General features: G+C 39.5%; 1 pseudogene; it reads left to right on the top strand.

The window, feature by feature from the left end:
* Window positions 1-3,605: 3,605 nt before the first annotated feature.
* Window positions 3,606-4,384, top strand: LOC784645 (large ribosomal subunit protein P1-like; annotated as a pseudogene).
* The last annotated feature ends 20,421 nt before the right edge of the window (window positions 4,385-24,805 follow it).

The raw sequence follows: 24,805 nt of genomic DNA on the forward strand, positions 1-24,805 counted from the left end.
TAAAGTAATGCTCAAAATTCTCCAAGCCAGGCTTCAGCAATATGTGAACCGTGAACTTCCTGATGTTCAAGCTGGTTTTAGAAAAGGCAGAGGAACCGGAGATCAAATTGCCAACATCCGCTGGATCATGGAAAAAGCAAGAGAGTTCCAGAAAAACATCTATTTCTGCTTTATTGACTATGCCAAAGCCTTTGACTGTGTGGATCACAATAAACTGTGGAAAATTCTGAAAGAGATGGAGATACCAGACCACCTGATCTGCCTCTTGAGAAATTTGTATGCAGGTCAGGAAGCAACAGTTAGAAGTGGACATGGAACAACAGACTGGTTCTAAATAGGAAAAGGAGTACGTCAAGGCTGTATATTGTCACCCAGCTTATTTAACTTATATGCAGAGTACATCATGAAAAAAGTTGGACTGAAAGAAACACAAGCTCGAATCAAGATTGCTGGGAGAAATATCAATAATCTCAGATATGCAGATGACACCACCCTTATGGCAGAAAGTGAAGAGGAACTAAAAAGCCTCTTGATGAAAGTGAAAGTAGAGAGTGAAAAAGTTGGCTTAAAGCTCAACATTCAGAAAACGAAGATCATGGCATCTGGTCCCATCACTTCCTGGGAAATAGATGGGGAAACAGTGGAAACAGTGTCAGACTTTATTTTTTTGGACTCCAAAATCACTGCAGATGGTGACTGCAGCCATGAAATTAAAAGATGCTTACTCCTTGGAAGGAAAGTTATGACCAACCCAGATAGCATATTGAAAAGCAGAGACATTACTTTGCCAACAAAGGTCCGTCTAGTCAAGGCTATGGTTTTTCCAGTGGTCATATATGGATGTGAGAGTTGGGCTGTGAAGAAGGCTGAGCGCCGAAGAATTGATGCTTTTGAACTGTGGTGTTGGAGAAGACTCTTGTGAGTCCCTTGGACTGCAAGGAGTTCCAACCAGTCCATTCTGAAGGAGATCAGCCCTGGGATTTCTTTGGAAGGAATGATGCTAAAGCTGAAACTCCAGCACTTTGGCCACCTCATGCGAAGAGTTGACTCATTGGAAAAGACTCTGATGCTGGGAGGGATTGGGGGCAGGAGGAGAAGGGGACGACAGAGGATGAGATGGCTGGATGGCATCACTGACTCGATGGACATGAGTCTGGGTGAAGTCCGGGAGTTGGTGATGGACAGGGAGGCCTGGCATGCTGCGATTCATGGGGTCGCAAAGAGTCGGACATGACTGAGCGACTGAACTGAACTGAGTCATAATTGCTCAGAATTGAAAACAACTTAGAAGTCCTAAGTTGGATGGATAAGCAAACAGATGTTCATACAATGAAATACTGCCCAGCAATACAAAGGTATGAACTATTGATACAAGTAACAACTTGCATAAACTTCAAGGGTATTATGCTGAATGAAATAAGGCACACTCACCAGTTACCTGGTGTGTAAGATTCCAAATGTATGACAGTCAGGAAAAGGCAAAACTAGAGAGATGGAGATCTGATCATTGGTTGCCAAGGACTAAGAGCCAGTGGAATATGTGATTGCAAAGGAGATGCATGAGGAAGATTTTTGTGACAATCAAACACACTGTATACTGAGTGTGGTAGGGGTTGCATGAATCTATACCTGTATTAAAACTCTTAGCACTGTCCCTCAAATAAAGTACATGGAGGAAAAGAAAAGGCCAGTATTGCATAACTCAAACAGAACGTCTACCAGCTGGATTCAGCCCATGAGCTATGAAGTTTAACCTCTGCTCTTTAGTTTGCAGTGCTCATACTAAAATAAAGGACCTCAAAATAATCTACGGTGTTAGAAGTCAGGATAGTTATTTCCTTTGGGGAAGAGAGGTGGGTAGTGACGGACAATCCATATGAGGGTTTCTAGGGTGCTGATAATGTTCTGTTTTTTAATCTGAGTGAATTAGGGTAGCACCCCACTCCAGTACTCTTGCCTGGAAAATCCCACGGACGGAGGAGCCTGGTAGGCTGCAGTCCATGGGGTCGCTAAGAGTCAGGCACAACTAAGCGACTTCACTTTCACTTTTCACTTTCATGCATTGGAGAAGGAAATAGCAACCCACTCCAGTGTTCTTGCCTGGAGAATCCCAGAGACCGGGGAGCCTGGTGGGCTGCCGTCTATGAGGTCGCACAGAGTTGGACATGACTGAAGCGACTTAGCAGCAGCAGCAGCAGGGTAACAAACCTAGTTTGTCCAGAACAGAGGGGTTTCTCAAAATACAAATCTTTCAGTGCTGAAACCAGGACACCTTTAGGGAAATTGGAACATTTGGTCACTCCAGTGGGCATGTCCACTTTGTGAAAATTCATTGAGCTGTATATTTGTGATTCATGCATTTTCTATATGTGTGCTATAAAATACTTTGAACTGAGTACAGATGAGATCTGGTTAACACAGGATACACTAGAACTGTCTTTTACAGTAGCATAAACTTAACTCAACTTAAAGGTTACATTATCATTTTTCTCAGTCATGTCATAGAGATAAAACTGTGGTAAATTAAACTTAGATATTTTTTTCACATGAACTGCTATTTACACATAGCAACACTTTTCTTCATATATACAAGTAATTTCTAAACTTAGACAGGACTTTAGATTTTTCCCCCCTATAAAAGTTCATCCTGCTTCTGCTCTCATTCTATTCTATTTTACTGAAATGTATCTTTGGATTGGGAAATTTAATATCTTAGCCTGGACCTGCATGATATTTTGCATGCTATTAAAAGGTATGAGGACTTCCCTGGTGGTCCAGTAGTAAAGAAACTGCCTGCCAATGCAGGGGACATGGGTTCCATCCCCGGCCTGGGAAGATTCCACATGTTGAGAGGCAACTAAGCCAGTGCACCACACCTACTGAGCCTTCCAGTCACAACCACTGAAGCCCATGTGCCCTAGAACCCATGCTCAACAACAAAGAATAGCCCTCAAAATAAGCCCAGGCACTGCACAGAAGAGTAGCTCCTGCTTTGCCCAACTAGAAAAACTCCGCTCACAGCCAAAAATAAATAAATACACCCCAGGTTTAAAAATGGATGTGAGAGTTGGACCATAAAGAAACCTGAGCGCCAAAGAATTGATGCTTTTGAACTGTGATGTTGAGGAAGACTCTTGAGAGTCCCTTGGACTGCAAGGAGATCAAATCAGTCAATCCTAAAGGAAATCAGTCCTGCATATCCACTGGAATGACTGATGCTAAAGCTGAAGCTCCAATACTTTGGCCACCTGATGGGAAGAACTGACTTATTGGAAAAGACCCTGATGCTGGGAAAGATTGAAGGCAGGAGGAGGAGGGGGCGACAGAGGATGAGATGGTTGGATGGCAACACCAACTTGATGGACATGAGGTTGAGCAAACTCCAGGAGTTGGTGATGGACAGGGAAACCTGGCATGCTGCAGTCCTTGGGGTTGCAAAGAGTTGGACATGACTGAGTGACTGAACTGAACTGAGATTTAAAAAATAAAAGGTATGAAAGAGCTCTTATCCACCAAACTCTGTCCCCTTCACCCACCCTTGACATCATATATCAAAACCACCACTTTTTTCTGAGTAGCCCTTCCCTTTTTGACCCACCTAACAATAGAGTTCCAAAGCCTTAGAATACTTCTGTTGTTATAAATTCAATTAAATCTTACTCAAAGTACTTGGGAAATATATTACTGATTAAGGAGATTTTATGGTTAAACAAGTGTAGTGGCCATGTGACATGTCACTTAGAACTACCACCACCCCCATCCCTCACCCCTTCATCCCCCAATTTAGAAATGAGACACTTATTCCTAGCTGCTGGAAATATTGGTTGCTGAACACTCATGACTGAGTACTTCCTCAGAAATTGTCCTGTGTTGCCCTTTCCTCTGCTGCTGCTTAGGTGCTTGGTTCTCCTGAGGAAGCTAAGGCCATTTTGTGGTGAGACCCTCACTTCATCTGGGTGACCAGCACCGCTCCAAGCAGCCTCCATCTAGCACTTGCATGCACTATGGCCTCCACCTTGGAGCTCACCTGCATCTATTCGGTCCTCATCCTGTGCGGGCTATGAGGTGAGGGTCAAGGTCACTGAGGATAAGATCAATGCCCTCATTAAAGCAGCTGATGTAAATGTTGAGCATTTCTGGCTATGCTTGTTTGCAAAGGCTTTGGCCAATGTCAACATTGGGAGCCTCATCTGCAAAGTGGGGGCTGGTGGACTTGATGCCAGCAGCTGGTGCTGCACCCATAGGAGGTCCTGCCCAATCCACACTGCTGCCCCAGCTGAGGACAAGAAAGTAGAAGCAAAGAAAGAAGAATTTTAAGAATCTGATGATGACATGGGCTTTGGTCTTTTTGACTAAACTTCTTTAGTAACACATTCAATAAAAACCTGAGCTTTTTGCTGCTAAAAAAGAAAGAAAGAAAGAAATTGTCCTATGTTGAACCTGCCTTGCTTAAGGTTATGCCCCCTTCTCAGGGGCAGCCCACACGCAGTGGTTGCTCAGTGAAGGTCACAAAGGCCTAGTTCCTTTGCTTCATTTCAGAACACTTCTGAAGGACTATCTTACTCTGTGAGATTGCAACCTCAAATTGCACCTTTTTCCTCTTTATCCAATCTTTTTTTTATATATAAAATTTTTAAAAAATTTATTGACATACAGTTGATTTACAATGTTAAGTAAGTTTCAATAGTACAGTAAAGTCAGTCAGTTACACATATATACACATCCACTCTATTTTAGATTCTTTCCCATATAGGTTATTACTCCTCACTCCTTTACAGTTGTTGTTCCCAAAAGCAGTCCCCAGTAATCCACCTATCCACAAATCTCAAACTCAGAGTGTTTCCCAGGGAAACTTGGCAGGAACTCTAAGATGGGTCTCATGATCTTCACCCTCTGGAATTCACATCTCTGTATAATCCTATCCCTTTGAGTGAGTAGGGCCTGCAACTTGTTTCTCACCAATGGAATAAGCCAAAGTTGATGGGATGTCACTCCTATAATTAGATTACAAGATAGATATGAGTGCTTCTTGCAGACAAACACTAGAGAGATTCCTTTGCTGGCTTTGAAGTAACTGCCATGTTGTGAAAGGGACTATGGAAAGAGCCATATAGCAAGGATCTACAGGTGGCCTCTAGGAGCTGAGAGAAGCTCTTGGTAAGTAGCTAGCAAGAAAACAAGAACCTCAGTACTACAATTGTAAGGAAATGAAGTCTGCCACCATTCTGAGAAAAGTGGATCTTTTCGTAGCTGAACCTCTGGTAAGACTGGCCAACACCTGGCCAACACTTCTTAGATGGTAGACTAATGAGACTTTGAGCAGATTACCCAACCAAGATAAGCCCATTCTCCTAACTCACAGAAACTATGAGATAATAAATGGATGTTGCTTTAAACTGTTAAATTTGTTACACAGCAATAGAAAACTAATACATACACCTTGTAGAAAGGAAGGTATGGAGACTGACAATCAGTCAAGGAAGACTGGAGACTGACAATCCTTCATAGTGTACAACATTTGATTTTGAAACTATGTAACTCTTCTTATAGATATCTCAACTTGTAGGGAAGATCTCTTGTTGAGGATTCTTTTTTTTTGTAAGAGTGAGTACATATAGACCTCAAATTCCCTAACTATCCCTTCCCCCTACCCTCCCCCCAATAACCATAAGTTTGTTCTCTAAGTCTGTGTCTGTTTCTGTTTTGTAAATAAGTTCATTTGTATAATTTCTTTTTAGATTTTGCATAAAAATGAGGATTGTATTTTAATTAGGTAAATGGATATCTGCTCCAGAATGGAATGAAATTGAGACATTCTAAAATTTTTCAGTATCTAAATTTGTCAAAACAGTCAAAGGAATTAAAAGTAGAGATAAATTATTGGATAAGATTTTATCTTATAAAAACATTATTCAAGGAAAGGTACTCTGAATGGAAGCAAAAAGACAGAACCTATGAATATATTTGAGTTAAAGTATATATCCATTTCTAATAAAAATATGAGTATTGAGAATGTCTTCCATTTAGTAGAATTGTTTTTTCTTCTGTGGAGGGTGTTTTCTCAGTTAAAAACATTGTGATGAGAAGAGCCAATTGAAGATGTTTTCCATTTCAAATTTATAAAAATTTGCAACTATGGGACAACTGCAGGCAATTTTATGAAAAATGCAACTGTGAAACAAATTGCAGACAATTTTATAAAAAAATATCACAACCATATGGAAAAATGCATTTTCAGAGAAATATTGACAGTGTGGTGTTAGAGACAGGTGTGGCTAAGAAACAGATTAAAGTATGTGGATATATACCAAAAATTCTTCTGCATGTATTACTTTTTAACGTTCAGATAATCAATACAAATAAGTGTTTTTGCTTTAATGTGAAGTGACATATGTTTTTACTTTGAGAAAGAATTTTATTTTTGAAATTAGTTTTTAACAGTACTGTTTTACAGTCTACCAATATAATAAAGCCAATTTGTTGATAAATAGGTAAATGTTTCATATATATTGAATTACTTTAATGCCTCCTTTCACTCTCTAAAGTATCCCAGTCTAGTTAATACGGTCTCTAAGGCTTTAGGATCTTTCCTTTTTGTTTTCATCCCTATCCTTTAGCATAGCAGTTTCTATAACCCAGATCTCATGTCATATGTAAATTTCAACTTCTGCAAATATAAAAGGGTCACTTATTTGGGTCACTTAAGCTACCCATTCTTTTTCACATTCAAGTGATGTGGAAAGTTTAGAGATATAAACAAGTTCTTGTTTTTGTTTTCTGGGAGGCCACTTTTTGCCAATTAATTCATTAACAAGTTCCACGAGTTGCCTCAGAAAACAATTGTTATCTCCAAGGACATGTGAGTAAAGCAATAAGAAAAGAACAAACAAAAGAAAAAAGCCTACACACATATGAGAACACACACAGAGAGAGAGAGAGAAAGAGAGAGCAGACCTAGCAAATAGTAAATGATTCTGATGGGAAAAAAAGCACCAATGTTGTGAGGGCAGGAAAGTAAAGCCTATAGGAACCCTAGACACCTTTGCACTGGTCCCTGGGAGGGAAGAATTTATGCCATTCTTCAGGTTACAGTGCCTCAATAATTTCAATGTCATAGTCCTTAGCATTAGGTCACCGTTGTAGAAGAAACCATTTCCCCCTATTTACTAATAGAACTCCTAAATTTTAGCCAGCTAGATGGCTATCCAGTGAGAGACTACATTTCCTCATCTCCCTTGCCACTTGGAGTGGCCAAGTGACCAAGTTCTGAAAAATCAGTGTGAGCCATCCCACATATGACACTAAAATGGAAAGTTCATGTTCTCTTTTGGCCCTTTCCCCTATCCTGCTGGCTAGGAGATAACAAAAGATGAAGCAGCCACCTTGGACTCAGACATGGCAGAGCTTCTTTACCAGCCCTGGACCATTTACCTCTACACTGATAACATATGAGAAAAACCAACTTCTATCTTGTTAAACTACCTGCGTTCAGTCTTGGGTCTCTTTGTTACAGTACCTGCACCCTCCTTAATAAAACCATGCTGAGCTGAACTTGCAAAATTTAAAAAATACACACTGAGTCACTACAATATGAGGAACAGACCACTGGGACTAAAAAGAAAGTCCAGCATAGAACCAAACACATGGAGAAAATTAGTACAAAATAAAATCACTGCAGTAAGCATGGACTTTTTTTGCTTATATCTGTATGAGAGTGAAAGTGAAAAGAAATGTCACTCAGTTGTATCCAACTCTTTGTGACCCCATGGACTGTAGCCTGCCAGGCTCCTCTGTCCATGGAATTCTCCAGGCCAGAATACTGGAGTGGGTAGCCATTCCCTTCTCCAGGGGATCTTCCTGACCCAGGGATCGAAACCAGGTCTTACGTATTGCAGGTGGATTCTTTACCCTCTGAGCCACTAAAAAACACTAAAAGGACATATCAGAAACTAATAATATGGTTAGTTGTGAGAGTGGAAAGAGTGGGGTACATGGGAACAGGAATGGTAATGTGAGTTCTAAATTTGAGTATTATGTAAGTAATAATTCATCTCACACTCTAGCAAAGTGATGCTCAAAATTCTCCAAGCCAGGTTTCAACAGTATGTGAACTGTGAACTTCCAGATGTTCAAGTAGGATTTAGAAAAGGCAGAGGAACCAGAGATCAAATTGCTAACATCTGTTGGATCATCAAAAAAGCAAGAGAGTTCCACAAAAGCATCTACTTCTGCTTTATTGACTATGCCAAAGCCTTTGACTGTGTGGATCACAACAAACTGTGGAAAATTCTTAAAGAGATGGGAATATCAGACCACTTGACCTGCCTCCTAAGAAATCTGTATGCAGGTCAAGAGGCGACAGTTAGAACTGGACATGGAACAACAGACTGTTTCCAAATCGGGAAAGGAGTACATCAAGGCTGTATATTGTCACTCTGCTTATTTAACTTATATGCAGAGTACATCATGAGAAGCGCTGGGCTGGATGAAGCACAAACTGGAATCAAGATTACCAGGAGAAATATCAATAACTTCAGATATGCAGATGACATCACCCTTATGGCAGAAACAAAGAAGAACTAAAGAGGCTCTTGATGAAAGTGAAAGAGGAGACTGAAAATGTTGGCTTAAAACTCAGAAAATGAAGATCATGGCATCTGGTCCCATCACTTCATGGCAAATAGATGGAGAAATAGTGGAAACAGTGACAGACTTTATTTTGGGGGGCCTACAAATCACTGCAGATGCTGACTGCAGCCATGAAATTAAAAGAAGCTTGCTCCTTGGAAGAAAAGCTATGACCAACCTAGACAGCATATTAAGAAGCAGAGACATTACTTTGCCAACTAAGGTCCATCTAGTCAAGGCTATGGTTTTTCCAGTGGTCATGTATGGATGTGAGAGTTGGACTGTGAATAAAGCTGAGCGCTGAAGAATTGATGCTTTTGAATTGTGGTGTTGGAGAAGACTCTTGTGAGTCCTTTGGACTGCAAGGAGATCCAACCAGTCCATCCTAAAGGAAATCCGTTCTAAATATTCATTGGAAGGACTGATGCTGAAGCTGAAACTCCAATACTTTGGCCACCTGATGCGAAGAGCTGACTCATTTGAAAAGACCCCGATGCTGGGAAAGATTGAAGGCAGGAGGAGAAGGGCACGACAGAGGATGAGATGGTTGGATGGCATCACTGACTCAATGACCATAAGTTGGAGTAAATTTGGGGAGTCGGTGATGTACAGGGAGGCCTAAGCATGCTGCAGTCCATGGAGTCACAAAGAGTTGGACACAACTGAGCAGCTGAACTGAACTGAACTGAAGTAATAATTATTACTATTATCAAGTATTAATAAGTATTATTATATAAGTTAATGTATTATTTGCATTTTGAACTATGCTGATATATTACTTGTTTTAAACAAACAAATAAATATAAATTTCAAAGAAAAAAAATAAGGGTGAGGAAAACAAAGTCATCCATCAACTGCATTATGAAAACCCAAGGTTTTCATTTACTCAGATGCCAAAGCCGTCACTAAATCCTGCTACATACACATTCAGTGAACACCAGCATGCTACTAGTATACCTATAGAAGACAGAATCAAGAAAACTGGTGTGTCTTTGGGCTGCAAATTGGCTCGAGAATCCAAATATCATGAAACTACAGTAGAAGTCACAGAAAAGGTGATGTGTGCAGAATTCTCTATAGCAGTTAGACTTCTCCTGTCCCTCTTCTAGTCATCACATATGGTTTCAAGAGCAGTCCCTTTAGGCCACATAGGAAATTGGCAGAGAGGATCAGCAACAATGAGATCACAGCATGCAAGGAATTTTTATTGAATTATTTAGCCATTTGGCCATATACAAAGATAGCTGTATGAATAGAGAGAATTGATAAGGATCTTCAAATGGCTTCAAGTGGCCATCTTGCTTAGATTTTCTGGTACATTGAAACTAACAAGTACTTAAATCATTTAAGGCAATTGGGTAAAATTTGGAAAACCTTGTCTAACTAGGCAGTTAGAGAGTTGTATTAGGTGATTACCTAATATTGTGCAGAGGAGAAAGAACCATCAGAGAGGAAAGGGATGAAGATTCAAAGTAAGAGTAGTGATTGGTGGAAAGAGATTTCTAAGAGAATAGGAAGGGATGGGAGATAAAGCTGGCCAGGAATTCTTGGAAAGATTGAGGTATAGCACTGAGAACTTTATTGAAGCAGAAGACTATGAACTTTTTGAGTGTTATCAGATCAAAATGTGGTGAGCCAAGAATATGGAAAAATAGTGGTTGAAGTAATGGATTGTAGGGCCCAGGCCAGTTAGGAAAGAAAATTAGTCTGGAAGAGACTGATAAATTGGGAGAAAACAGGAGACCAAAAATTAGGAATAGTAAGAATAAGGAAATATAATCCCTTAAATGAGAAAAAAAGTAGCCAGAGTGTTGCAAATACAAATTTAAGATATTAGAAGTGGAACAGTAATGAGTGATTTAAAAGACCCTGGATGTGGCCATGAGTGTGGACAACTGAAGTGCAGGAGAAGTCTCTGAAGTTGAGCCAAGTGGTGCTCTGTATGATTTATCTTCATGGATGTTAAATTCTCTCCATGATAGTACAAAGACTTGCATCAAATATTCAATTTACATTTGGGAGAAACCAGGAAGTAGGCAGACGCCAGTGATGAGACTCACTGGTGGGAGAAAGCTAGCGTCTCAATTGTCATTTACCTACCCTTTGACTATACCTTTGTCCATATAGTCAAAGCTATGGTTTTTACAGTAGTCATGTATGGAAGTGAGAGTTGGACTTTTGAACTGTGGTGTTAGAGGAGACTCTTGAGAGTCCCTTGGACTGCAAGGAGATCCAACCAGTCCATCCTAAAGGTAATCAGTCCTGAATATTCATTGGAAGAACTGATGCTGAAGCTGAACCTCCAATACTTTGACCACCTGATGTGAAGAACTGACTCATTGGAAAAGATCCTGATGCTGGGAAACTGAAGGCAGAAGGAGAAGGGGTTGGCAGAGGATGAGATGGTTGGATGGTATCACCGACTCAATGGACATGAGTGTGAGCAAGCTCCAGGAATTGGTGATGGACAGGGAAGCCTGGTGTGCTGCAGTCTATGGGGTCACAAAGAGTCGGACACGACTGAGTGACTAAACTGAACCTAATAATATTAAGAATTAAACTAGAGTCTGAAAAATGAGAACAAGAAATTATTATTTTCATTCTGAAAAGAAAGCTAAAAGGAATGATGCAATGAACCCAGAAGAGGGCAGGCTTGGGTGAGCCACAATAATAGGGATTGTGAGGGAAAGATGAAACATGAGAGCTTAGAAAATGGAGTTAGACAGGGAAATGGATAGGCCAGGACAAAACTCAGTCTAGTTCCACATAATGTCTGAGCTCCACCAAGATTTACTAGATTATATGGTAGATGAAACTTCATACGATACAAAAATGTAATACAAATTGAAAGAGGAGCTATAAAATTTTATCAAGTACCCCAGGTGAATCTAATGCACAATAAAATTTGAGAATTTCAGTTTTCTGGAATCTATTCACTATGGTAGTTGTATCTGTCATTGTGAATAATTAAATTTGGTTTGGGGGGAGGGCTGGACAATTCTACAAGAATTCAACACTAGGACATGCCTAAGGCCTCAGTGACTTTAGGGGACTCTAATAGTTCATGATCAAAGACTGGAATTAAAGCAAGTGAAAAAAAAAGAGAGGGAAAAGAAACACTTTAAGAAAAGTTTGAAGCAAGGCAAACTTGAGCAAACACTGGCCTTATCATAAAATGAAGCAACAAATCCACAAATTCCAACAGATTCTATGAAGGAGGAAACAGAAAACGCTCTGTCTTGAAAGCAGGACTCCATCTTGGGCCGGACTATGGACTTTGAGCTATATCCCCAGTATCTATGGAAACGATATACCAACTGGAAAACCAGGCCCCCAGAAGGAAGAGCCCCAGCACTCTCCATCACCTAAAAGAATACCTTAATTATCTGTGTAACTGAATAGAATCCTATTCTATTCTATTCATTCTATTATGCTTATTGGGGTATGACCACAGGCCTGTTGATAACTGTCCACTGTTAACTACCTAGGTTTAAGGCATATGAATCACGGGTTAACTTTCATTGTCAGGGAATTTGGGAAGGTGGGTTTGTGCACGTACACTTAGGGTATATAAGGTTTTCACAAAAACTGGTTGGGGTCCTTGGCTAAGAGGATACTCTTCCTTGGGCCCGCCAGTGTAATAAACTGCACTCCGCTATCTGCATCGTCCTTCTGAGTGAGTTTGTTTCCCGAACGCGTGGCTACAACACTACTATTATAGTTACAAACTGAAGGATACTGTTTACACATGCATAGTACTAAAATAATGATTGGTCACACAATAAATCATCAACCACATTTCTTTCACTATTACCCATATTATCATGGAATATAAAGAACAATACATTATATATATTTAGAATTAATTTAGTTACTTTCACTAATGAAGGTAAACAGTATCATGAATAATTCAAGCTTTCATATAATTAAAGCTCACCACTCTGTGCCTCAGACAGTGAAGAGTCTGCCTGCAATGCAGAAGACCTTGGTTCATTCCCTGCGTTGGGAAGATCCCTCTGGAGAAGGAAATGGCAACCCACTCCAGTTTTCTTGCCTGGGAAATTCCATGGATAGAGGAGCCTGGAAGGCTACAATCCATGGAGTTGCATAGTTGGACACAACTGAAAGACTAACACACACACCAGTTTGGCTGTAGAATATATTTTTTAAATGTGCTCAAAAGCAAATATGTATCAAAATTCAGATGATAACATAACAAATGAGCGTCTGTATTTAAAAAGTTATTTGCTTTATAGCAAGTATGGTCAGAGTATGATTCTCTTTACGATAATTCAACTTATAGACAGCACTTTAAATCTGTTGTTAAATTTGTTTTAATTATTTGGGGGGCAAGAGGTGAGTAGTGACTAAAGAGCGGCTAACAGTCTTTTCTTTGCTAATTGGCTGCTTATTTCTTGGGTGTGTTTATGAAATTTCATCAGGCTTATGCACTTTATGTATACTTCAATTGAAAGGTTAAAAAATAAAAAGATGAGGGAAAGTATGACAGGAAAACAAACAAAATACACAATGAGAAATAAACAATGCTAGAGCAGATACTGTCATTTTCCTGTAAGTTTGAACAGAACCATACAATTTTGGTCACTTTCATCAATCTATACATAACTGTAAACTACACATGGGGTAAAATTTAGATGTGGATATGAATAGCTGAACAAGTGTGAATTAAATTTTTGTGATTGCTTTACCAAAAACAATAACAATAAGATAAAGTTTTTGGCTATATACATTCTCTCAGATTTTCTAGAAGAAAATCATATTGTCTGCAAACAATGACAGCTAGTTTTGTCTTTTCTTTTATAATATTTATACATTTTTATTTCTCTTTCTCATTGATTGGCACTTCCAGGAAACTGTTGACAAGAAGTCATGCTATTGAACATCTTGCTTTTGTTTCTGACTTTTATCAGTACTTTCACCTGTATATCAAAGCTTTTCAACTTTTTTGATCATGTTTTGCAGTTTAAAAAAATTATTTTACATTCCAGTATACACACACACACACACGAAGTTTTCAAGAAAAAATGCTTATCTTTTCTATATGCAACACACTCTAACATTTTACATCCTAGTTTATGTTTTCATGCTGAATGCATTAAAGACCTTTAGTGACAACTGAGGAAATTTGAATATGAACAGATTTTATCTGATATTAAGAAATTATTGCTATTCTTCATTAACTGTAATAATGATATTGTGATTATATAGAGAAATATGCTTATATTATAAACACTGAAGGTTTTAAAGGCAGGGTGACAGGATAATTTACTTTGGTGATGGACACAGCTATTACATGGCTTTCTTTGTTTTCTGAGGGTTTTTGGCCGTGCGACACAGGATCTCAGCTCCCCAAACCAGGACTGAACTCAGGCCACATCAGTGAAAGCCCAGAATCCTAACCACTAGGTCACCAGGGAACAGTCTTACATGGCTTTTTTTAAAAGCTGGTAATATTAAGACCTGGTGAGGATGCAGAGTAATTGAAGCTCTCATATATTGTGGTAGGAATACCAAATGGCACAGCCATTCTGGAAAGTACCTCGGCAGTTTCTTATAAAGTTAAGCGTACACTTACCATATGACCCAACACTCTCACTCTTAGGTATATATTCAAGATAAATGAGAATATATATCCACATAGAGACTTGCACATGAATGTTTATAGCAGCTCTATTCATAATAGCCAAAAAGTAGAAATAACCTTAAATGTCTGTGAACTGACAAGTGGGTTTTTAAAAGTATGGTACAATGGAATAATACTCATCAATAAGAAATAAACCATTATTAAATGCAAAAGCATGGGTGACTCTCTAATGTATCACATTAAGTCATAAGAAGCCACATTCAAAATGCTATATACTACCTGATTCCCAGGGCGAGGAGTAGGATGAGGAAGGTTGGTGCTTAGGGCTGTGCAGCTGCAGGATCAGAATTCGAGAGTGGATGGCTCCTTACATTTTGCTCCATAGACATACCACTTGCCTCTCCCTAGTCATGGCCCTGATGATTCCATTTATATGATGTTCTGGAAAAGGCAAAAAAAGGAATAAAATGAAGATCAGTGCTTGTTAGGGATTGGGGTGGGGAAAGGGTTGTCAACAAAGGAGTAGAATGACAGGATTTGAAAGGTACCAGTCATAGAATATCACCTGATTGTGGTGGTGGTTACATGACTGGGACTGTATGTATTTATCTAAATTCATGTAACAATACACCAAAGAGAGTGAACTTTAGTCCATATGAATTTTTTAAAGTGAACAAAAATCAAGAAAAAATCTAAATAATGAGTATATAATAATTCATGATATTTTCTCCACTTTTCTTGATGCTAGGTATTTTTCATAATAAAGAGTAAAATATCAAAATGCCAGTTGCTTGCAAGCATACTGATTTCTCAACCCATTGTTTTAAAAACACTGTGCTAAATTATACATTGAAACATGTATATTATCATATGTAAAATAGATGACCAGGGCAAGTTTGATGAATGAAGCAAGGTACTCAAAGCTGGTGCTCTGGGACAACCCACAGGGATGGGGTGGGAGGGGGGTTCAGGGTGAGGGAACACATGTGTCCCATGGCTGATTCATGTCAATGTATGGCAAAAACTACCACAGTATTGTAAAGCATTTAGCCTCCAATTAAAATAAATTTTTAAAAATGAAAAAATAAAAACACTGTGCTAAACTATACATTTCTGTAATGTTTGAATATTTACTGCAGGATGGATACACAACTAGGTCCCACTGAATAGCACAGGGAACCATATACAACATCCTGTGATAAATTACAGTGGAAAATAATATATGTATAGGTATAACAGAATCACTATGCTGTACAGCAGAAACTAATACATGAGTCAACTATACTTGAAAAAATACATTTGAAAAAATTTTCATCTTCTGTTCAGTAAGTGAAAGCATGCTTGAAGATCAAAAACTTTCAGGCGCTTCCCTGGCTGTCCAATGGTTAGGGCTTCAAGCTTCCACTGCAGAGGGCATGGGTTTGATCCCTGTGAACTAGAATCCCACTTACTGCAAGGTATGGCAAAAAAAATAAATAAATAATTGTTCTAAATTTTAACAAGTCTTGCATCTCCCATGAAGGAGTCAGGCTGGCAGGGATAGTTCTCCATATCAAAAGCTCTAATTAAATTGGAAACAATCAATGAGACTTATTATGGAACAGGCATCATGCTAAGTATTATACATGCTATATCAGTTTGCTAGGGCTGCCATAAGAAAATGTCACAAGTTGAGTGACTTGAACAACAGAACTTTATTTTCTGAGTTGTGGAGACTAGAAGTTTGAGATCAAGGTTTCTTCTGAGGTCTCTCCCCTTGACTTGTAGACCAGCGTTTTTTCACTGTGTCCCCACCGGGTCTTTCCTCTGTGCACACATGTTCTGAGATACTGGGGGGTTAGGACTTCAGTGCATGAATTCTGGAGGAACATATTTCAGCCCATAACACATGTATTATCTGATTTATCCAACAATATTATAAGGTACATTCATCCCCCATTTTACAAATGCAGAAGTGTGTGGGAAGAAGTCAAAATATAAACTCAATCCATTAATTTAAAAAAACTTCAAAAAAATGCCTGTTCACAAAAAAGCATTTTGTAAAATTTTCACTTTTAATTAAAATATAAAGAGATGGAAACAACTAAAGCAGTACAGATTTTTATTTGAAAGGGAAGTGATTTGGCTCTTTCAATTTGTCTGCTAAGGCAAATACTATTTCATTTCTGTGCAATTTTTGTTTTTACCCTGACTGGGCCAGATGTGACCCTCTACCCTGTGGGGATTTCTGCTTCTCTTCCAGTCTTCTTTACATAGCAAAACCATGTCAGCCAGAGAGCTAAGCTGAAAGAACCATTTCAGCTATCTCCAAGAGGTTACCATAGAATTCTCATCCTCCTTCGGTAACCAGGAAAGGTTAATTTTAAATTCATGCTAGATCTGCTTCTGTGACTTTAACTCTCATCTTGCCACTTGCTTTTGTTATTGTAGCATACATAGTAACTTCCCAGGTGGCTCAGTGGGTGAAGAATCGGCTTGCAATGCAGGAGACCCAGGCGACTTGGGTTTGATCCCTGGGTCAGGAAGATCACCTGGAGGAGGAAGTGGCAACCCACTCTTGTATTCTTGCCTGGAAAATTCCATGGACAGAGGAGCCTGGCAGGCTATGGTCCATGGGGTCACAAAGAGTAATCCACCACTGAAGCAACTGACCATGCATGCATGCAGGCAGGCAGGGAGGCATACCTAATGGCCTGCCTCAGGAGATAACCAGAGCCTGATCACCTGTGAAGGACTCTAAGGAAGTGAAACTAACATGACACCCAGTCTGAGGCTTGCCATTCTAGGAGATATTGGCAAGGATTGAATAGTCTTTTTTATTTTGTTTCCTTACTTCCTCCCATCTCTGATCCATAAAAGAACCTGGCATCTAGGCCCTGACAAGACAGTTATTTTGAGGTGCTAGCCTGCCATCTTCTCCATCAGCCAGCTACCCAAATAAAGCCCCTTCCATGTCTCAACCCCTCATCTCTTGATTTTATTGGTCTAACATGTGGCAAGCAGAGCAAACTTGGACTCAGTAACACTCCATCTGAAAAAAAAAGAGGCTGGAGAGATTTGTCGTATACCAGTTTGGCCCAACTCCAGACTTTGAAAAAGAATCACATAAATTTTTTCATACCAATAGCAAGTCAGAAAAAACTGACTATATTACAGCTTCCTTCAACCAGTGGTTCAAGACCAATCCTTTTTAATTTAAACCTCATTGATTTACTTTCAAATAAGCTAGCAATCCGATTTGAAGAATATATTTGGGGGAAATGCAGCTTTATTATGAAAATTAAAATGGTCACCCATAAGTAAGCAGTTAACCATTTGTCTGCCTGAAGCAGTACCAAAACAATCAAAAAAAAAAAAACCCTAAGAAGTGTTGTTTACATTTGATGTGGCCACTCACTGAAGTAGGGTGAAGTGGACAGAATCTGGTTTCTAACCATACTAGTTGTGTCATCCCTTAGGCACTCAATTCTCAGCAAAAGAACATTAAAATTTAATCTGAAACATTTTTGTCTATGTTGAGAACAAACAGGCATTATGTTGAGTCCTGCCCAAGGCCACAGATATGAGGCTTTGCACCAAAGCCACAGAAGTGGAGCCCAGGACCAAGGTCACCTCCTAAGCTGACTGAGTGTGTGTGTTAGTTGCTCAGTCGTGTCCAACTCTTTGCTACTCCATGGATTGCAGCCCACCAAGCTCCACCATCCATAGGATTTTCCAGGCAAGAATACTGGAGTGGGTTGCCATTCCCTTCTCCAGAGGATCTTCCCAACCCAGGGATCAAACCCAGGTCTCCCACATTGCAGGCAAACTCTTTACCATCTGAGCCACTAGCGAAGCTGACTAAGCCCCTTTGTAACTGTTGCCAAAAGCCCTCTGATCATCACCAACAAGCTTCCTGACTCCCAATTAGGCAAAGGTGCCCACTTCAGCAAGCACCTTATAGCACCCCAACCAATCACCTAATGCCAACCTGCCAGCAGGAATTTTCTTTGTCTTGAGGCTATAAAAGTTGGCTATTAACCCACAGAAACTGTCGACTTTCCCTGGTCTATCAGGTGGTCATCCCACTGCGATCACAGTGCCCACATTATCTCTGCTCTTTGTTCTTAATAAACTCACTCCCTTCTGAAATACTCTGTGTCTGGAAATTCTTTTTCAACCCATGCTCGGAGTGCCTCAACACAATAGTCTCCATTCAGTCTTGTGATTGTTGCAGTGAGAAAGAAAAAAGAGGAATGAGTTTTTCTCTTTCTTTCCTGAGAACAAAGAGGATAAAGAGAACAGTGGGCAGGCCTGAACATTCCTAGTATTTTTACTTTAACTGCTCCTAACTCTAATGTCTATTACTAAGTTTGCTTTTCTGCCCCCTAACTCTGCAGGAGCTACAATTCACATTTTCTCCTTTGACTCTACGCTAAATACATCCTCTGTCTGGTGTTTACCCTTACAACACCTTTCCCCTTGTAGTTACGTATCAGAAAGAAGGCTGCAGAGCCACCAAACTACCAAATTCAATTACTGGGTTACCAATGCCATTTTATGACTGTTTTGAAACAATGCAAGAGGAGGAAATCAAGATCCTATCACCTTCGTTCCGCATCACTGACTCCTGACTGATAGCCCTTTCCTTATATAAGCCCCTAGACTCCCGCTCATGGAGCAGAGGCACAGTTCTTGAAGCATGTGGCTACTGTGTTCCCCTTTCCGCCGGCTGAGAATAAAAGCCACCTTTCTGTTTCTTCCAAACTCTGTCTCCGTATTTTTCATTTGGTTTCGGTGGGCAGAGAAGGCCAAGATTTTAGCCGGCAACATGACTATGCTCCAATCTGGGGGAGAATTTAATGGCAGCCTCATTATACCTCTCCCTGGTTATTTCCATTTGAAATCATCTAAAAGAGTCCTCCCTTTAAAGGAGGAAACAGACAGAGCTGGACTCCATCTTGGACCAGCCTGTGAACATTAGGCTACACACATGGCCATCCTTCCAATGAACTCTGAACTTTGCACCCAGTTTCTATAGAAACGGCATACCAGTGGAAAACCAGACCACCACCACCACCCCACTCCCGGGGATAAAAGAGACTCCAGTCCAGATTCGATGCACGATACTGTATGCTTGGGGCTGGTGCACTGGGACGACCCAGAGGGATGGTTTGGGGAGGGAGGAGGGAGGAGGGTTCAAGATGGGGAACACATGTATGCCTGTGGCGGATTCATTTCGATATATGGCAGAACCAATACAATATTGTAAAGTTTAAAAATAAAATAAAATTTAAAAATTAATAAATAAGGAAAAAAATAAATAAATAAAAGAGACTCAGGACTTGTACCTAGAGTCTCGGTCGCCTAAAAGAATACGCTAATTATCTCTGTAACAGAACAAAGTCATAAATCCCATAATGCTTATTGGGGTATGACCACAGGCCAATTGATAAATGTCCACTGTTTATCTAGGTTTATGACACATGAATCATGTGTTAACTTTGATCGTATCTCTCTTTTACCTTGTCCCAGACTAGTTTCAAGGAATGTGGGGAGGTGGGTATGAGCACATACACTTAGGGTATATATAAAGTTTCCACAAAAACTGGTCAGGGGTCCTTGGCTAAGGGTCCTTGGGCCTGCTGGTGTAATAAACTGCACTCCACTATCTGCATTGTCTTTCTGAGTTTGTTTCCTGGAACGCGTGGCTACAACACCTTTACCCAATTCCCCCTTTTCCATCAACCTTCCCTAACTTCCCATCCCTTTCCTCATTTTCTCCTTATATTCCCATCAGTCATAAGCCTACAATAGACTGCTTATAAAAAATGTTAATGTTACAATGATTTATTTACTATATTTATACTTATTTAGTGTCACTAAATACCACTTTTGCTTATTCTGAGGTATTTCCATCTTTGCCTGGGTACATAAAACCTGCTGAAATTGAAGTAAGGAAGTGTGAAATGAAAATATCTCCTGCCACATTAATCAACAAGAAATGGCACAGGCATCAGCGATTTCAGGCTTCCAAATGTCAACGAGAGATCCCAAGCTGCAATCCAACCTGGCAGATGCTGCCACTCCCACAGTGATTGCTGAGGAGTTGGAGGAATGCAAGAAGCCAGGTGAACAAAGAAACAGGATGGGCCCCAGACAGCTGAGGTGCACGTGAAAGTAATGAATTCAGTGAGTCCAGAGGCTTGCATCTTCCCATATATAGAGTGCTAAATTCCTTAACTTGATAGCTGATCTTTGATGTTCAGACTGTCCACTCCTCCCTTTGTTGCAAGCTTGTATATAACCTGACTTCCCCTCCTGCCTCCTTGGAACGGTTTTCTCTGAGCTGCTGAGATGCTGTCCCTGGCTCAGTGTCCTAAACATTTCCACCAAATAAAATAACTCTCTACTTTCAGGTCATGACTATATTTTTTAGTTAACAGAAGTCTGCCTAAACTGCAGAAGACACTGCATACCACAGGTGACAAGAAATGCCTGTGGAGGGCACTGGATATGGGTGTTGCACCTGGAGCTCCACAGAGCTGACATTTTTCCACTTCAATAAATACATAAATTTGTATGAGGCCTGCATAGCGTTCCGTTTTATAGACCTATTGTCATTTATTTTATCAGTGTCCTATTTGCAAACATTATTATGGTTTCCTAGTTTTTACCATTTCATATAATGCTTGAAGAAATAGTTTTTTGTATCTTTCAGAATTTGTTATTTCCTTACTACTAATTCTGGCAGTCAAAATGCTAGATTCAAGAGGTGGGCATTGAAAAAATATTTAATGGAAAATGCATACATATGTAGGTTGATAAAAATTCAGATCATACAAAATTCAGGATATGGAATTGAAAATGTGTCCCTTTTACTCCATACTTTCCAAGTCCCTCTTCTTTTCACATGAATGATAGCATAATATATACATGGTATTGCTTTTCTTCATTCAAATGTCTTAGAAAGATTTCCATGTCTTATTTTTCATTTATTTTCCATACTAAAGATAAATAATGAACCTTGAAGACGGTATGCTAAGGTAAATAAACCAAATAGAAAAGGACAATTATTATATGATTCTATTTACATGAATACCTACAGTAGTCAGATACAAAGGATGGAAATTAAAGCAGCAGTTACCATGGGCTGGGAAGAAGAGAAAGAGGGGTTTATTACTTAATGAGTACAGAGTTTCAATTTGGGATAACAAAAATATTTTGGAAATGGATAGTAATAATGGTTGCACAATAGTGTGAATGTACTTAATGCCACTGGAATGTGCACTTAATAATGGTTTAAATGGTACGTTGTATGTTATGTGTATTTTAGCACAATAAGATAAAATAAAAAGAACTATGAACACTCTCCTTCATTTTGTTAGCACAGTTAGTTGCAAGTGGTCGTAATTCTGCATTTTCATAAAGGTAATCAGACACAACTTAGCAACTAAACAACAATACAAAAAAGCTACCCAACATTATATAATGTGTGTGTAAATAAAGTTATTTGTATAAGATGGACAGTATCAAACATAATCTTTTGCTCTTGAGAGGAAAGCTAGAAAAGGAAACTAGGAGTCAGTACCAGAAGTCTGCAAACAGGCTCTCTTGAGGATCCAAAGGCTAGGTTAGTGGCAAAGCCTCATTTTTCTCAATGCTGCATTATTTGAATGTATCAAAATGTAATCAACCACTGCTTTACTGAAGGACATTTGTTTCCAATCTTCTGTTACTAAAAACAATGCAGTAATAAACACCTTTATATAAATGTCTTAGAAAGGAAAAGGGAATATATATGTAGAACAAATTCTTAACTACTCTGAGTCAAAACATTTAGGTTTAAATTATGGATACATATTGTGAATTTCCTTCCAAAAAAGTTGTACAATTTACACTGTTATCAACGATATATGATAGTGTTCTTTTCGCTACCAACACAATGTACTGTCAATCTTTTTAAAATCTTTGTTCATAAGCAAGGTAAAAATGGTATTTCCTTGTAGTTTTAATTTGTACTTCTCTTATGAATAAGGTTGGAAATGTTGGTTCAGTTCAGTTGCTCAGTCATGTCCGACTCTTTGTGACCCCATGGACTGCAGCACACCAGGCTTCCCTGTCCATTTCCAACTCTCGGAGCGTACTCAAACTCATGTCCATTGAGTCGGTGATGCCATCCAACCATCTCATCTTCTGTCGCCCCCTTCTACTCCTGCCTTCAATCTTTCCCAGCATCAGGGTCTTTTCAAATGAGTCAGCTCTTCGCATCAGGTGGCCAAAGTATTGGAGTTTCAGCTTCAGCATCAGTCCTTCCAATGAATATTTAGCACGGATTTCCTTTAGGATGGACTGGTTGGATCTTCTTGCAGTCCAAGGGACTCTCAAGAGTCTTCCTCAACACCACAGTTCAAAAGCATCAATTCTTTGGTGCTCAGCTTTCTTTCTAGTCCAACTCTCACATCCATACATGACTACTGGAAAAACCATAGCTTTGACTAGACAGACTTTTGTTGGCAAAGTCATGTCTCTGCTTTTTAATATGCTGTCTAGGTTGGCCATAGTTTTTCTTCCAAGGAGCAAGCGTCTTTTAATTTCATGGGTGTAGCCACCATCTGCAGTGATTTTGGAGCCCAAAATATGTTGCTGCTGCTGCTGCTAAGTCGCTTCAGTCGTGTCCAACTCTGTGCGACCCCATAGACGGCAGCCCAACAGGCTCCCCTGTCCCTGGGATTCTCCAGGCAAGAATACTGGAGTGGGTTGCCATTTCCTTCTCCAATGCATGAAAGTGAAAAGTGAAAGTGAAGTTGCTCAGTCTTGTCGGACTCTTAGCGACCCCATGGACTCCAGCCCACCAGGCTCCTCCGTCCATGGGATTTTCCAGGCAAGAGTACTGGAGTGGGGTGCCATTGCCTTCTCCACAAAATATGTTAAGGCTTTTATTATTGTCAAACTGCCTTTTAGAAAGAGATTTATCCATAGCACCCACTAGAGGAATGCATAAGAATAATAATTTTATTAAATCTTCACCAACAACTAGTGATTATTCTTTTCATGTTTGCCAATTTGTTCAGTCAAATATGGAATCTTATTATTTTTACTTTAAACTATAATAATATTAGAGTTGAAAATTTTTTCATGTACTTATTGACGAGTTGTATTTCTGGTCAATTGTATTTCTTATCACTAGCCTTTTCATACCTGCTGCCCAATTTTTCTACTATGATAGATGTATTTTTCTTTCTAATTAAAAACTATAGTCCGCCTCAATCCTAGAGGCAGTAGAGGCATGTCTTTTGGAAAGTGCATTGTGTGTGGAGAAATGGTGAGCATATGATTGTCTTCCTAGCAACAAATGAGTAGTGTCCCTGTCTTTTCTCCTCAGCTCCTGTTTTTCAATGCCTACATCCTAATCTTTCAGGAAGAGGTGGGAGGGCAGTGTACTTTCCCTGCTACACTTTCTCAACATCTCATTCTCAGTCATTTTCCCCCTTGCCATTGTGGGGTGTGTGACTGTGTGTTTTGTTCTCTGTAAAAGGAAGCAGGGATATGGTCTTGCTCTGGCTGGCGGCCTTGGTTCTAATCACTTGTACAGCAGCAGAACCAGGCCTTGTGCTCCCTTTTAAAATGAGAAAGTCTAAAGGATTTGTCATCTGAGATTTTGTTCTTGTGTAACTAAGCTTCTCAAGTGATATGAACTCAGCAGGAGCAGCAAAAGACAGGTCATGTGGTAATCCTTTATTCTTTTATGCATCTTGTTTGGACAAACACACTTACTGGACACGGTACATAACTATGGAAGATACCAAGATAAATTAAATTCTCTGCCTTGAAGGAGCTCTCAGGCTAGTGACAGTTGAGTAGTATTTATGTCTTCTCTAGATTTACTGGGACAAACATAGAATAAGTGAAGACCCAGAAGAAATCACCAAGATTGCAGAGAAAATGTTTACTGTGCCTGCAGGTGAGAGTAGCTTCCTGATTGATTCATGCAACAAATATTTATTCAGTGAAATAATATATACTCAATATAGGAGGGGCAACTACCTCCTGTTTTAACAAGACACAGTAAGTAAGTGAGAATGTGGTAGACTTGTATGTTTCATAGCAGAAAAAAATTGGGAGAATGCCCATTTGATATCTACTCTGTGAAATGAGGTCATCTACCCAGAGGGAAAATGGGGGAAATTGTAAGATTAGAGATTTGAAAAAAGTGAAAATGTTTTGTAGAGTATTGAAGCATAAGTTAACCAAAGAAATAGAGTAGGACTGCTGAGCAGTCTTAAGGGTCAACTGAGGTTAGTGATAAAGGATTTATATTGGTGCCAAGTAGCCCTGGGGAAAGACTTTCCGAGGAGCTCTTGGTTGCTACTGTGTAGTCACTGCCATACCAGCAGGGCCCTTGAGAGGAACCACGTCACTGCATAATATCCAAGGGCTCAAACTTTTGCTTCTGTTTGTTTTGTTATGTTTTCTGTGTATCTGGATACATTCTGAGATTCTGACTATAGAAACAATATTTGCTAATGTGGTAGGTTAACCTATGAACATACTAGTTTATTCTTTCTTTTCTCAAGGATAACTAAAGAATTA

The sequence above is a fragment of the Bos taurus genome, chromosome X, assembly GCF_002263795.3.
Source record: "Bos taurus isolate L1 Dominette 01449 registration number 42190680 breed Hereford chromosome X, ARS-UCD2.0, whole genome shotgun sequence".
Taxonomy (NCBI): domain Eukaryota; kingdom Metazoa; phylum Chordata; class Mammalia; order Artiodactyla; family Bovidae; genus Bos; species Bos taurus.